Consider the following 14,960-nt stretch of genomic DNA (forward strand, 5'->3'; position numbering starts at 1 on the left):
TCCTTATCCCACTCTCCCCTCCCGCGCTAGCCTAAGGGCCACCTTAGCAAAGCGCTTCCTAAGCTGCATAGCTGCACGACCTCACCCAAAACCACCACCCCGGTCGCAAACGACTGTCGTCGTTTGCGACCGATACACGACACCCCCGGGGGTATACACAGACGAGCCGGCGAAGAAAGAAGAGCGCCAGAAGAAAGGGCCCTAGCCGGCGGGGCCCAGCCAGGACAGGAGGAGGCCCCACGAACCGATCGAATCCGGCCGCGTTGGCGGTCCGGAATGACGGGGAAAGGGCCTACCTCTACGAGGCGTCCGGGCCTACAGCGATGAAGTGGGTAAAGAGCGATAATCCCGCTCGACCCCGCTCCATCTGAGGTCATTTTTCCTGCCAAGGATATTGGCGCGCCTCCGCAACTCACTCTCGCCCCAGCCTCGCACCGTGCAACATCGCACCAAAGCTTTGCACTGAGATTTCCTGTTATCACCAAACATCTTTGTTTTATTCCTTTACCTACCTCATACTGCTGAGAGTGACTCCACAAATAAAAAGAATTCGAAATATAAATAAAAGACAAATAGAAAAAGATTAAATAACATAAAAAAATAATAAGTTAGAAAAAGATCAATAGAAAAGAAAAGAAACAAAATTAAAAAGAAGTTGCAGAAAAAAAAAAGAAATAATAAAAAGGGAAAAAGAAAGCTCCCACGAAAACAGCCAATTACAAAAAGAGGCCAAAGGGCCAAATACACATTCACACTCACACACTTGCACACCTATCTCGGCGGCCAGTCTAGGCTGTCCGCCAACCTAACAAAAAGATTTTCGTATTTTGGAGAGAATTTGAAAACAAGGTAGATTCGAGTAAATCGCAAAGCATACTACTCTACGAGGTCACCGGTATGGAGAATCGCGACGTAACGGCTTTCGGGGCTTTCGGCGGTTTCCAGGAGGGACTTCGAAGGAGACATGCTGTCACGGCCGCGGTAGCCGTGATCCGCGAAAGATAAATTAAACTAATTAATTATCGCGAGAGCGACAACGCGTTACGCGAAATGTACGTTGAAATTGGAGTCAATTAGTTTTGTTAAACTGAGGGATAAATTCAGACCCGGGATTGGTCAGATCACGGATTTGGGGCGTGGCCTATCTATCCGGGTTTAGGATAAACCCGCTGAGTGCGAAAACGAAAATTAGCAGATCTCGAGAAAACTCAAAGTCACGCTAGTTGTATTTTGGGCATTTCTTTGAAAAAAATAGAGAAATTTCTAGTATTATGGCGAAAATCAGGTATCCTGGAAGGAACCTGTAGTGAAAAACAATTAGTAGGAATTTTGAATAGCTCGTAACGTTGATACGTTGTGATACAGGGTGTGAGGAGTTTCCCGAACCATTAGCGAACATTTTGTGTGTAAAATTCGTCGCGTAGAAGTGCGAAATTTACTGACATTAGACAATTTTAGAGGCAATCGGTGTATGAACACTCGTTTGGCTACATATAGGCGATGCCAAGTGCGTATAAAGACTAGTAATCGTACGTGTGACGTCACGAAACGCGATCGCGAACTTAATCACCCAGGGGTCGTAGTTAAACCTGTAAAGAAAAATTACGAATTTACTTATAACTTACCTGTAATACATACTTATTGGAACTTTGGTGTATTTGTTGTATTCCTGGTGGTGTAGACGCCTTCAGCGTGGACATTGTCGTAGTTTTGGACCTGAAAGAATAATAAAGAAGTAAATAATAAGTAGTAAAGTTATACTTGAAATAAAATACTAATATAAGCTATAAGAGCTTAATAGTCAAGTGTTTAATAGTAATAACTGACTAGGATCTTTGTTATAAAAACCGAGTGAGTGAAAATTGACAGGAACGATTCCCGATCTACCCCGGAGCAGACTGTAGAGTATTGGGGTAAGTGCAGAGACTAATCTGGCTAAGTGAATATTAAAAGACTTAAGAGACTATAGATATAGATATTTTGCTGACTAGACTTTATGAACAATAGTGTGGTGTCACGAGGTACAAAGTGAATTTCTTAAGACATTATTTGCGACTTTGTGTAAATCACATTATTAATTTGAACTATAGCGATTGGTTGCCCTATTAAGTTAATAGCAGGTAAAGTGAAGTAAATTAGACTGGTCATATTTTTAAATTCAGTCATTTCGTTAGCAAACTATTTTGAAATAGAGGGCTATGATTTTATCTATATATCCATACATACCCATTTTCATTATATTTGTCACTAATATGACTTCAAGAAATCAAAGGGGCGCATGCGCACTCCCCCCTTCGTATGATATTGAAGAAGACCGCCTGCAAAAGTCCCTTACGACGACAGAATCTCTCGAGGGGGCGTTTGAGGGTGTCGAGGAGAGGGATACTACGACCAGGATGTTCGATGACCAGAATCCTGGTGGGATTCGACCTACCATACTTCCTAGAGTTAGTATAACGTATCCGATTGAAGAAATAAGCCCGGAAGAAATAACCGGAAGAATCGGCGGTGCAATTGACGCAGGCGCGCGACGACATGGCGCCCAATTCGAGTGGCTCGACCACGAACCTGAGATCAAGAGCTCTCATGCTCACGTGACTGAACAAGACGGCGAAAAAATTCTGGAAAATAAAGAACCCATTTTAGATCGACTATAGGGGTCGAAGATAGAACACCTGTTCTGGGATGCAGGGACCCATCCCAGTGGCGCCCGACGAATACAGAAAAACCCGTTGAACAGAAAATTGTGGAAATATTTAGTACGGCCATGGAAACGTTAGTAGTGACCTTGAAAGGTAAAGGAAAACAAGAGACGAATCAAGTCGAATGGCGGGAATTTGAACCCACATATGACGGAACGGATTACGAAAATCCCCGAGAATTTGTACAAAGGACCCGGGAAAGTTGCGAACGAAACCGGATTCCTACGCAATATTGGACGAAGTATGCGGCAATGAAATTAAGAGACGAGGCTAGTAAATGGTATGCCACCTACCGAATGTTTGATTGGACATTTTCTGAATTTGTGGGAAACTTACTAGACCGATTCGACAACCAACAAAATAGAATGAAGTTGCAAAGAGAAGTATTTTGCAAAACGCAGGGTCGAGAAGAGGCAAGATTATTTATTGCGCAGAAGAGGGCTATATTTCGAAGATTAGAGATGGGAAGCCAGATAGAGATGGTGCTCCAGATAAAAGCGCTACTGCGACCAGAAATACAGCTTCAATTAAGATGGCTACCATTGAAGAGTTGATGAAATTTGCCACCGATGTGGAATCCCAATTGAAATTAATCACTGGTGGACCCAGTGGTTCGCAAGAAAATACGAGTCGGGAACTAGTGCCCATGGGGGCAAGACCGAGACAAACGCCTTACAATTGCAGATTTTGTGGTGGAGGCCACTACAACCGGGAATGTCCTAGAAGAGCAATAGAAGGAAGTACTCCACCCGAAGGTGAACGAAGTCAAGGTGGAGAAGGGGAAAATAGACGAAATACGGGGGGACGTCAAAATCCAAGGACGTCTAACCCGGATCAACCGCCGAGGGCGGAAAACTAAAAATGAGTCACTATGTTGGAGCCAATAGTGGCTCATTGATAATTGGCTCCATGCAAGGGAACCAAACTGGTTGTGAACTATTAAAGTTGCAAGTAAAAGTTGAAGAAAGAGAATTGATGGCCCTCGTTGATACGGGAGCCACGCACTCCTTTTTAAGTATGGAATATTACACAGCTGAGGTACCTAATATGGGAGGACAGGTGTGTTTAGCGAACGGACAACAGGTCTGGGCAAGGGGCCCAGTGCCAATAAAGATGAAGATAGGAAAAGATGAGATGGAGATAACAGTCTATCTGATGGAAAGGTTAAAAGAAGCCCTCATTCTAGGAACGGAATGGATGCGAGCTGAAGAAGTTGTGATCGATTACAGACAAGGTAGTTTGTACTTTGGAAGAGACCGTAGAGATGTAGTGTATGGGTGTTTGGAGCGAGATATGCCCGAAATGTACCCGCCTCCCAGGTTGGAAGAAGCAAATTGCGCAGAAGAATGGATTCCCCATTATCAAGAAATTATTGATGATTTTCCCGACGTTTTCCGAGAGGGAACAATTCAACCTTGTACTAACCTGGTGTCTCACGAAATAAAATTAGCAGATGATAAACCTTTTCGCATAAGGCGATATAAATTCTCGGTAGAGAAGAAGAAAATTATACATAAAGAAGTTGTTAAAATGTTACAAGCGGGAGTTATCCGAAGAAGTTGTTCCCAGTACAGCTCGCCAATAGTACTGGTGGGTAAGCCGGATGGTACCACCAGATTCTGCATAGACTACCGTCAATTAAATAGTATAACAAAAGATGAAGTTTCGATACTACCACCGATAACAGACATTTTACGAGATATTGGTAATGCGACGATCTTTACCTCGTTAGATCTCAAGAGCGGGTACTGGCAGGTACCAGTGAAGCCTGCCAGTATTCCCCTCACCGCTTTCCACACACCGGAGGGGGCGGCCTACGAATTTCTCGTAATGCCGTTCGGGCTGAAGAACGCCCCCTCCACATTTCAGAAACTGATGGTGGAGGTCCTGGCGGGGTACGTGGACGATTTTGTCCACGTATACTTAGACGATATCATCGTATACTCCAGTACGCGCCAGGAACACGTTCGTCATTTACGACTAGTGTTAGAGCGTCTACGTTGTCACAATCTACATTGTTCAATCAAGAAATGTATTTTTGGGACTACAGAGCTTAATTATCTGGGACATCGCATCACGGCGACACGTAATGAAGCTCAAGATAAGCATATTCAGAAGATAAACCAGTTTCCGACACCCCGAACTAAGAAAGAGTTGCAAAAGTTCCTAGGGGTAGCCAATTGGCTACGAGAGTACGTGAAGGACTTCTCGACTATTGCCGCCCCCATGACCAGATTGCTAGGAAAGCAGAAGTTTATATGGGATGAAGAAGCGGAGAAGGCGTTCCAGGAGTTGAAGTTGGTTTTGTCACGTCCTTTATATTTACATCGTCCTGACCCGGAAAAGAAATTTATTTTACAGACAGACGCCAGTGCCATAGGTATGGGGGCCGTCCTCTACCAGGAGGGGCCCGGAAGAGAGAAGCTTGTCATCTCGTGTGCAAGTGCCAAATTCACCAGGACTGAAGCCAAGTATCACTGCAACGAGCAGGAGGTCCTGGCTGTGGTTTGGGCTTGCCGAAGATACCGGCCCCTTTTGGAGGGGCGAGAATTCCTGTTGCGTACCGACAGCCGAGCCCTCCTGTGGCTCCATCGATATAGAGACGAGAGAGCTAAATTACACGTTTTGCCTTATACTTGCAAGAATTCAAGTTTGAAGTCGAGCATTGTCCGGGTAGGACTAATGAATTGCCAGATTTCCTCAGCCGGAATCCGGAAGAAATAGAAGTTCCCCCGGTCAATGAAGAACGGATGAGTCCATCCTTGTCAAATCTACCACCAACTATGAATTCCCCGACCCAACCAATGATAAACCGGACTGAAGTTAAAGTAACTACGTACCGGCTTCCAACTATGTTATTCCAATCTATGCAACTGACCCAAATTGAAGAATTCGACTCGCATATCCAGTTGAGGAAACTATGTTATTCCAATCTATGCAATTGACCCAAATTGAAGACGATGACAGTAGATAAGCTAGGGGCGTACGACGCCAAAATCCCATGTATTTTCTTATGAAGGTTCAGATTGCAAATTTTTGGTGAATTTTACCCCCTCTCCTCCACTTTTAGGCCACGCCCATCGACCAATCAGAGCGTAGCATTCAAATTGGCCACATCTCTCGACCAATCAGATCGCGGCAAATTGGCGGTAAATTTAAAATCGAGTAACGATAGGTTGTTTGATCTATCAGAGTGCGGCAATAAAATTGGCGGTAAATTCAAATNTGGGCTAGTTTGGTATAAAGTTGGCGACCAAAGACGACTTGTCGTACCCCTAGATTTTTGGCGAAAGGTTATACAGAGATTTCACGATAGCCCGGAGGCGGGTCATCCCGGAAGGGAAGAAACCCTTAGACTGATTGCGACAAAATATTATTGGCCTTCCATGAGGAAGCAAGTGCGGACGCATGTGCGTCACTGTTTAATATGTGCTGCTATCAAGAGAGGAGGTCCGTGTCAACCCCAAGCCCCGTTGAAACCAAGACCGCCGAGTCGTCCTTGGCAAACAGTCAGCGTGGACGTTATGGGGCCTTATCGAAAAACTAGAAAGGGGAATAGATTCCTTATTGTCTTAATGGATATATGTTCAAAGTGGGTAGAAGCCATACCGGTCCCCTTAATCAGACCCCGGATGATGATAGATTTCCTCGAGAAGATATTCCAGAGATGGGGATATCCGGAGACATTCATATCGGATAATGGGCCCACTTTTAAAAGCGACCAATTTATACGTTACTTGCAACAAAAACATATTACCCAATATTTGACGCCTATATACCACCCGCGATCCAACCCCGTTGAGCGGCGTAACCAAGAGCTAAAGAAGCTCATGCGAGTCCATAGCCGCCAACGTGGGGAGGATCGCTGGGATGNCAACAAAAACATATTACCCAATATTTGACGCCTATATACCACCCGCGATCCAACCCCGTTGAGCGGCGCAACCAAGAGCTAAAGAAGCTCATGCGAGTCCATAGCCGCCAACGTGGGGAGGATCGCTGGGATGAAAATATTGATCAAGCTTTGTTCACCTTGCGGAACCGTCAAAACCAAGCAACTGGGCTGGCTCCCAGTGTAGTATTGCTAGGGGCACCGTTGACGGTACCGGGTGAGTGGAATCACCCGGAAGTGCGGAGAGCGATACAGAATGCTCCCCGAGACCGAGAGGAACGGCTTCAGAGAGTTAAACGACACCAAATTGTATTCAATCGCAATTTATTTCCTGATAGAAGACCACCAAAAATAATACTGAATGTAGGCGACCGCGTACTAACCCGCAACCCACAGGGTATGAGAACTCCGTTAGGCCCACCATGGATAGGACCATATCGAGTACTCCGTGTTTGTGGGTTAAATGTGTACGAAATAGAACGAAATAATGTCCCCATATTAGTACATATCGATGATTTACGTCCCTGGGAGGATCGAGAACAATGGCAAGAACCTGGATCAGATCCGATGCATCTCCCGCGGGAGGAGGAACCTCCACGGGTAGAAGATGATCAGTGTATTCGACCAGAGGATGGAGAACCAGTCCTTGCAGAAGGAGAAGTAGCCTCAGTATCTAGATATGAGTCGACGGGTTCCGATTCGGAGGAAGAAATGGATTCGTCGTCCTATTCCGATGCAGATGTTGAGGAACCACAACGAACTAGGCCGGAAAGAAAATCAAATTTATACATACCACCCTATCGTAGAACTGCAAGCCAGATGTACAGTACACTGGAAAACCCTCAACCTGGACCATCGGGAGAGCCACGGGTCCGAAGAGTGATCATAGACGTGAATGGAGGATCAGGCGGGGATGGAATTGGCCGGACTGGAGAAGAGGCCCAGCTATCCCAAATTAATAGGGAAGTATATAAATTTTCTCCACCGCCCAGTTTAATCCTTGCCCCGCTTGTTTCAGGTACTACCCAAATGGAGAGAGATGGTGAGAAGAAGGAAAAGGTTCCGTCAACCACCGACGTGTTTGTGGGAATAGAAGACGTGGAAGAAGACAGTAGACCGAGAAAATTAAGGTCAGCAGTACCAATAACGGGGCTTTACCCCTAATGAGTCATAAAGTCATGTTTTAAATGTTTGTAATATAAATATCTATGTTTTAGTATTAAGATTTATTGTATGTAAGACGCCTGGGTGACTTAGTACAACCAGCCGTCTCCGAAGGGGGGTGGTGTCACGGCCGCGGTAGCCGTGATCCGCGAAAGATAAATTATACTAATTAATTATCGCGAGAGCGACAACGCGTTACGCGAAATGTACGTTGAAATTGGAGTCAATTAGTTTTGTTAAACTGAGGGATAAATTCAGACCCGGGATTGGTCAGATCACGGATTTGGGGCGTGGCCTATCTATCCGGGTTTAGGATAAACACGCTGAGNGTGATACGAAGGTAGCATATCTACTATTGGCACATTTTTCAGAGTTAGGGGAATTTTCTCAAGTTCCAAAAAAGTGGTAGAAAGCATTTTTTTATATCAAGACGTCAGGAACGTATGTTTATCTCGTGTGCACGGGAGGAAAGTCACTTAGGGGTCTTTTTGAAAAACCTGAAAGAGAATTAGCGGGTTAATTATACTTACCTGTAATATATGTATTAACTGTACTGGAATCTTTTGTTCTAACTTCCTGTCAGAAATACTGCCTTCAGCAGAGGGATTGATCTGCAACAACCTAAAAACAAAAGGTAGAATATTAGTGAATGAGTGGAAAAGTCTGTAGGAAAAAAATATCTTTAAAAAGAATTCAAGTATATTAGTGACTATTCTAAAAATCATTAACTAGTTTGTTATTAAAATCAAGTGAGTGTCGGCGTTTGAATCGGACCCGAGGACAGTTACCGAGGCAGACCGTAGATACGAGGGTAAGTGAAAAACTTGTTGTTGTGGAACTGAACTGTAAAAAACTTAGTGGCTATTGAGACTTTGAACTTTGATCAGTGATTCTTGAACTATATAGATTAAAGGGTTGTGACGCGAGTTGATATCTTTAGTGTGTCAGCACGAACCACGAGAATTAGAACTTTTGATCAATAACTAAGTGAAATAAACTATTAACTTTGGGTAAATAAACAGTATTGACTTTGTTAACGTTGTTAGGGTAATATATAACTGTAGTTAGATAAAAAGAGAGTTAAATCGAGAAATTGAGAAGAAACATTCATTCCATCCCTGATTTATACCTGTATTACTACTGTATTCTTGCTACTGTATTGTACATTATGACATCAAGTAAGAAACAAGGCGCATGCGCGCTTCCACCGACTCAAGAACTAGAAGAGGAGCAACTCAGGGAGTCTTTAACTTCCACTGAGTCCCTGGAGGGGGCTTTTAATCTGCCTGCGGATACAGACACCGTTATTGTGGAACCCTTTTACCGACATTTAGGAGGGATGCGCCCTGATAATAGCCCAAATTACCGATCTAATCCCGAAGATGAAACAATAAACCCGGACGACGATCCGGAAGGTTCGGCGGTGCTCCAGGCGCTTGCGCGCGACCCGGCGAGAGTTTTGGCGCACGCGCACGATTACATGGCGCCCAACTAGAGTGGCTTGAACCCGAGCCTGAGATCCAGAGCTCTCATGCTCCCATGACTGAACTAGAAGGCGGAAAAATTCTGAAAAATAAAGAACCTATTCTACATCGACTAATAGAGGTCGAAGATAGAACACCTGTTCTGGGATGTAGGTACCCATCCCAGTGGCGCCCGACGAATACAGAGAAAAACACCGAACAGAAAATGATGGAAATGTTTAGTATGGCTATAGAGAAGTTAGCAGTGACCTTGAGAGGTCAAAGTAAACAAGAACCGAACCAAGGAGAATGGCGGGAGTTTGAACCAACATACGAAGGAACAGATTATGAAAATCCCCGAGAGTTCGTGCAACGGATCCGGGAAAGTTGTGAACGAAACCGAATTCCGACTCAACATTGGACGAAGTATGCAGCTGCGAAGTTAAGAGGCGAGGCTGGTAAATGGTATTCAGCGTACCAGATGTTTGACTGGTCGTTCTCCGAATTTGTGGGAAATCTACTAGACCGATTCGATAATATACAATACAGAATGAAGTTGCAGAGAGAAGCATTTTGCAAAACGCAGGGTCGAGAGGAAGCAAGACTATTTATCGCTCAAAAGAGAGCTATATTTAGAAGGTTAGAAATGGGAAGCGAGATAGAGATGGTACTCCAAATAAAGGCACTGTTGCGAACAGAAATACAACTTCAACTGGTAGGAATCAAGATGGCTACCATTGAAGAGTTGACGAGATATGCTACAGATGTGGAGACCCAACTGAGATTAATCACTGGTGGACCCAGTGGCTTGCAAGGAAATTCGAGCCAGGAATTAGTGCCCATGGGGACAAGACCAAGGCAACCGCCTTATAATTGCAGACTTTGCGGTGGAGGTCATTACAACCGAGACTGCCCTAGAAGGGCAATAGAAGGAAGTAGCCCACCTGAAGGTGGAGAAGGAGAAAATAGACGAAACCTGGGGGGACGTCAGAATCCAAGGACGCCTAACCCGGATCAGCCACCGAGGGCGGAAAACTAGAAATGAGTCACTATGTCGGAGCCAATAGTGGCTCATTGACCATTGGCTCCATGCAAGGGGACCAAAATGTATGCGAACTATTGAAATTACGAGTAAAAATTGAAGAAAGAGAGTTGATGGCCCTCGTCGACACGGGAGCTACTCACTCGTTTTTACGTACGGAATATTATGCCGCTGAGATACCGAATACGGGAGGGCAGGTGTGTTTAGCGAATGGGCAGCAAGTCTGGGCAAGGGGCCCGGTGACGGTAAAAATGAAGTTAGGAAGGGATGAGATGAAGATAACGGTCTACCTGATGGAGATGTTAAAAAGGACCCTCATTCTAGGAACGGAATGGATGCGATCTGAGGAAGTCGTGATCGACTACAGACAGGGTACCCTGTATTTTGGAAGAGACCTTAGAGATGTAGTGTACGGGTGTTTAGAACAAAATGTACCGGAAATGTACCCACCTCCCCGATTGGAAGACGCGAACTGCGCAGAAGAATGGATTCCTCATTTCCAAGAGATTATTGATGACTTTCCCGACATTTTTAGGGAAGGAACCACCCAACCTTGTACTAACCTTGTCACTCACGAAATAAAATTAGCAGATGATATACCATTTCGCATAAGGCGATACAAGTTTTCAGTAGAAAAAAAGAAAATTATACATGACGAAGTTGCAAAAATGTTACAAGCGGGAGTCATACGTCATACGAAGAAGCTGTTCCCAGTACAGCTCGCCAATAGTATTGGTGGGAAAACCGGATGGTACCACCAGGTTTTGCATAGACTACTGCCAACTCAACAGTATAACAAAAGACGAAGTTTCGATACTACCACCTATAACAGACATTTTACGAGATATTGGCAACGCGACGATCTTCACCTCGTTGGACCTCAAGAGTGGGTACTGGCAGGTACCAATGAAGCCTGCCAGCATTCCTCTCACTGCTTTCCACACACCGGAGGGGGCGGCTTACGAATTCCTCGTAATGCCGTTCGGGCTGAAGAACGCCCCCTCCACATTTCAAAAATTGATGGTGGGGTCCTGGCGGGATACGTGGACGACTTTGTCCAAGTATATTTAGACGACATAATAGTATACTCCAGTACCCGCCAGGAGCATGTTCGTTACCTGCGATTAGTTTTGGATCGTTTACGTTGTCATAACCTACATTGTTCAATTAAGAAATGCATTTTTGGGACTACAGAGCTTAATTATTTGGGATACCGCATCACTGCGACACGTAATGAAGCCCAAGATAAGCATATCCAGAAAATAAACCAGTTTCCGACACCACGAACTAAGAAAGACCTGCAGAAGTTCTTAGAGGTAGCCAATTGGTTACGGGAGTATGTAAAGGACTTCTCGATTATCGCCGCCCCCATGACCGGATTGCTAGGAAAGCAGAAGTTTATGTGGGATGAAGAGGCGGAGAAGGCGTTCCAGGAGTTGAAGTTGGTCTTATCCCGTCCTTTATACTTACATTGTCCTGACCCGGAAAAGAAGTTCATTTTACAAACAGATGCCAGCGTAATAGGGATGGGGGCCGTCCTCTACCAGGAGGGGCCTGGAAAAGAGAAGTTGGTTATCTCATGTGCAAGCGCCAAATTCACCAGGACGGAAGCCAAGTATCACTGCAACGAGCAGGAAATCCTGGCTGTGGTTTTTTTTTGGAGGGGCGAGAATTCCTGTTACGTACCGACAGCCGAGCCCTTCTGTGGCTCCACCGATATAGAGAAGAGAGGGCTAAATTGACACATTTTGCTTTATACTTGCAAGAATTCAAGTTTGAGGTCGAGCATTGTCCGGGCAGGGCCAATGAACTGCCAGATTTCCTCAGCCGGAATCCGGAAGAATTAGAAGTTCCCCCCGTCAATGAAGAACGGATGAGTCCACCTTTGTCAAATTTACCACCAACTGTGAACTCCCCGACCAGACCAATGATAAACCTGACAGAAGCTAAGGTGACTACGTATCGACTACCAACTATCTTATTTCAATCTATGCAATTGACCCAAATCGAAGACGATGACTTACCTTTATATGACCAAATCGTTCGGGCACAGCAAGAGAGTGTCGAATACCAGGCTACCCGAATCCGAATTCCAAGGCTCCAGAGTGGGGAAGACCCAGTAGATACACCCTGGAAGCGGACGCTCAGGGACCAGTATATTGTTGAGGATGGGCTAGTTTGGTATAAAGTTGGAGACCAGAGACGACTTGTGGTGCACCTAGATTTTTGGCGAAGGGTTATACAGAAATTTCACGATAGCCCGGAGGCGGGCCACCCTGGACGAGAAGAAACCCTTAGATTAATTGCGACGAAATATTATTGGCCATCCATGAGAAAGCAAGTGCGGACGCATGTGCGGCACTGCTTAATATGTGCTGCTACCAAAAGAGGAGGTCCGTGTCAACCCCAAGCTCCGCTGAAACCAAGACCACCGAGTCGTCCTTGGCAATCAGTGAGCCTGGACGTGATGGGCCCATATCGGAAAACAAGAAAAGGAAACAGATTTCTTATAGTATTAATGGACGTATGTTCGAAGTGGGTAGAAGCCATACCGGTCCCCTTAGTCCGACCACGGGTAATGATAGATTTCCTTAAGCGGATATTCCAGAGATGGGGATACCCTGAGACGTTTATATCGGACAATGGACCCACTTTTAAAAACGACCAACTTATACGTTTCCTACAACAAAACCATATTACCCAATATTTGACACCTATTTACCACCCGCGATCCAACCCCGTTGAGCGGCGTAACCAAGAGCTAAAGAAGCTTATGCGAGTCCATAGCCGCCAACGTGGGGAGGATCGCTGGGACGAAAGTATTGACCAAGCCTTGTTCACCTTGCGGAACCGTCAAAACCAAGCAACTGGAATGAGTCCAAGTGTAGTATTGCTAGGGGCACCGTTGACGGAACCGGGTGAGTGGAATCAGCTGGAAGTGCGGAGAGCGGTACGGAATGCTCCCCGCGACCGAGAGGAACGGCTTCAGAGAGTAAAACGACGTCATATTGTATTTAATCGCAATTTGTTCCCTGATAGAAGACCACCAAAAGTAGTATTGAATGTAGGCGACCACGTACTAACCCGCAACCCACATGGTATGAGAACCCCGTTAGGCCCACCATGGATAGGACCTTATCGAGTACTTCGGGTTTGTGGATTAAATGTGTACGAAATAGAACGAAACGATGTCCCAGTACTAATACATATCGATGACTTACGGCCCTGGGAGGAGCGCGAACAGTGGCAGGTGCCGGGCGATGATCCAATGCATATCCCGGAGGACGGCCAACCGCCCGAGAATCCAACCGTGGATGAGGAGCAACCACCGAGGGAGGATCTTGTCAGAGGGGAGGCGCAGCCGAGTAGTGAGAGAAGTGACGATGACGAAGTGCCACCACCATCCGAGAAACGATGTTTACCCGTCCCTGATGAGGTCAGCTCCCCTCAGCCCGGACCGTTGGGGCTAACCAGGAAGACCGCACAGGTGTCAGATGAAGAGGATAGTCAAGCAGAGCAAGCGACACCCAGCGTGTCGCTTATTAGGGAAGTACACTCCTCTCTTCCTAATACCCTTGATAAATCTGGCCCCCTTGTTACAGATACCGAGAGACTAATTAATTGGCAGAGCGAGTGGGTTGGGAGTCCTGATAGGCGACACTCAGAGCAATCCGTGGAGATGGAAGATTGGCCGGAAGAAGTATACCCGTCGAAATCGCCGAAGGCGATACCCATAGTGGGACTGTTCCCATAGGGAGAAATATAAAAATCTGTTATATATATATAATGTATTGTAAATAGTATGATGTGAGAGACGCCTAGGCGACTAGTCGTCTTCGAAAGGGGGGTGGTGTCGCGGGACGAGAGATCCGCGAATTGTTCAAAAACTTTAGAGAAATTAGTTTTATTAAACGTACCAAAAGATCTTGGACGTGGATTGGTCAAAACGCGGTTTTGGGGCGGGGCCTATCCGTCCGACTGGAGATATAAGGCGACCGCCGCGACGAGGAGCGGGTCGATTTTTGGTAGGCGATGGTTTTTTGGAAGAATCGAATTGAAAAATTGCGATTGGCACATTTTTCAGAGTTAGGGGAATTTTGTCAAGTTCCAAAAAAGTGGTAGAAAGCATTTTTTTATATCAAGACGTCAGGAACGTATGTTTATCTCGTGTGCACGGGAAGAAAGTCACTTAGGGGTCTCTTTGAAAAACCTGAAAGAGAATTAGCGGGTTCATTATACTTACCTGTAATATATGTATTAACTGTACGGAATCTTTTGTTCTAACTTCCTGTCAGAAATACTGCCTTCAGCATAGGGATTGATCTGCAACAACCTGAAAACAAAAGGTAGAATATTAGTGAATGAGTAGAAAAGTCTGTAGGAAAAAAAATATCTTTAAAAAGAATTCAAGTATATTAGTTGTTATGTATGATGAAAACTCGCCGTTATTCTTTGCGGATACCACGAAGTTTTTATAGTAGTTTTTATAGTTCTCAACTAGCATAAGAACCCCCGTTTATCTGTGAAACGATATAGTATGTTTGCGGCTTTACCAATAAATACAGTGTTGTTAGTAAGGTGCGAGTTTTACTTCCTGAAAACAGAATAAGTTGGCGACGAGAATATTAGGATTTGTGGATTTTGATACTATTTTTTACGTAAACCGTAGTGGTTTCGACGTGTGCTCAATAATAAGA

The sequence above is a fragment of the Anoplophora glabripennis genome, unplaced genomic scaffold, assembly GCF_000390285.2.
Source record: "Anoplophora glabripennis isolate ALB-LARVAE unplaced genomic scaffold, Agla_2.0 scaffold1063, whole genome shotgun sequence".
NCBI lineage: Eukaryota > Metazoa > Arthropoda > Insecta > Coleoptera > Cerambycidae > Anoplophora > Anoplophora glabripennis.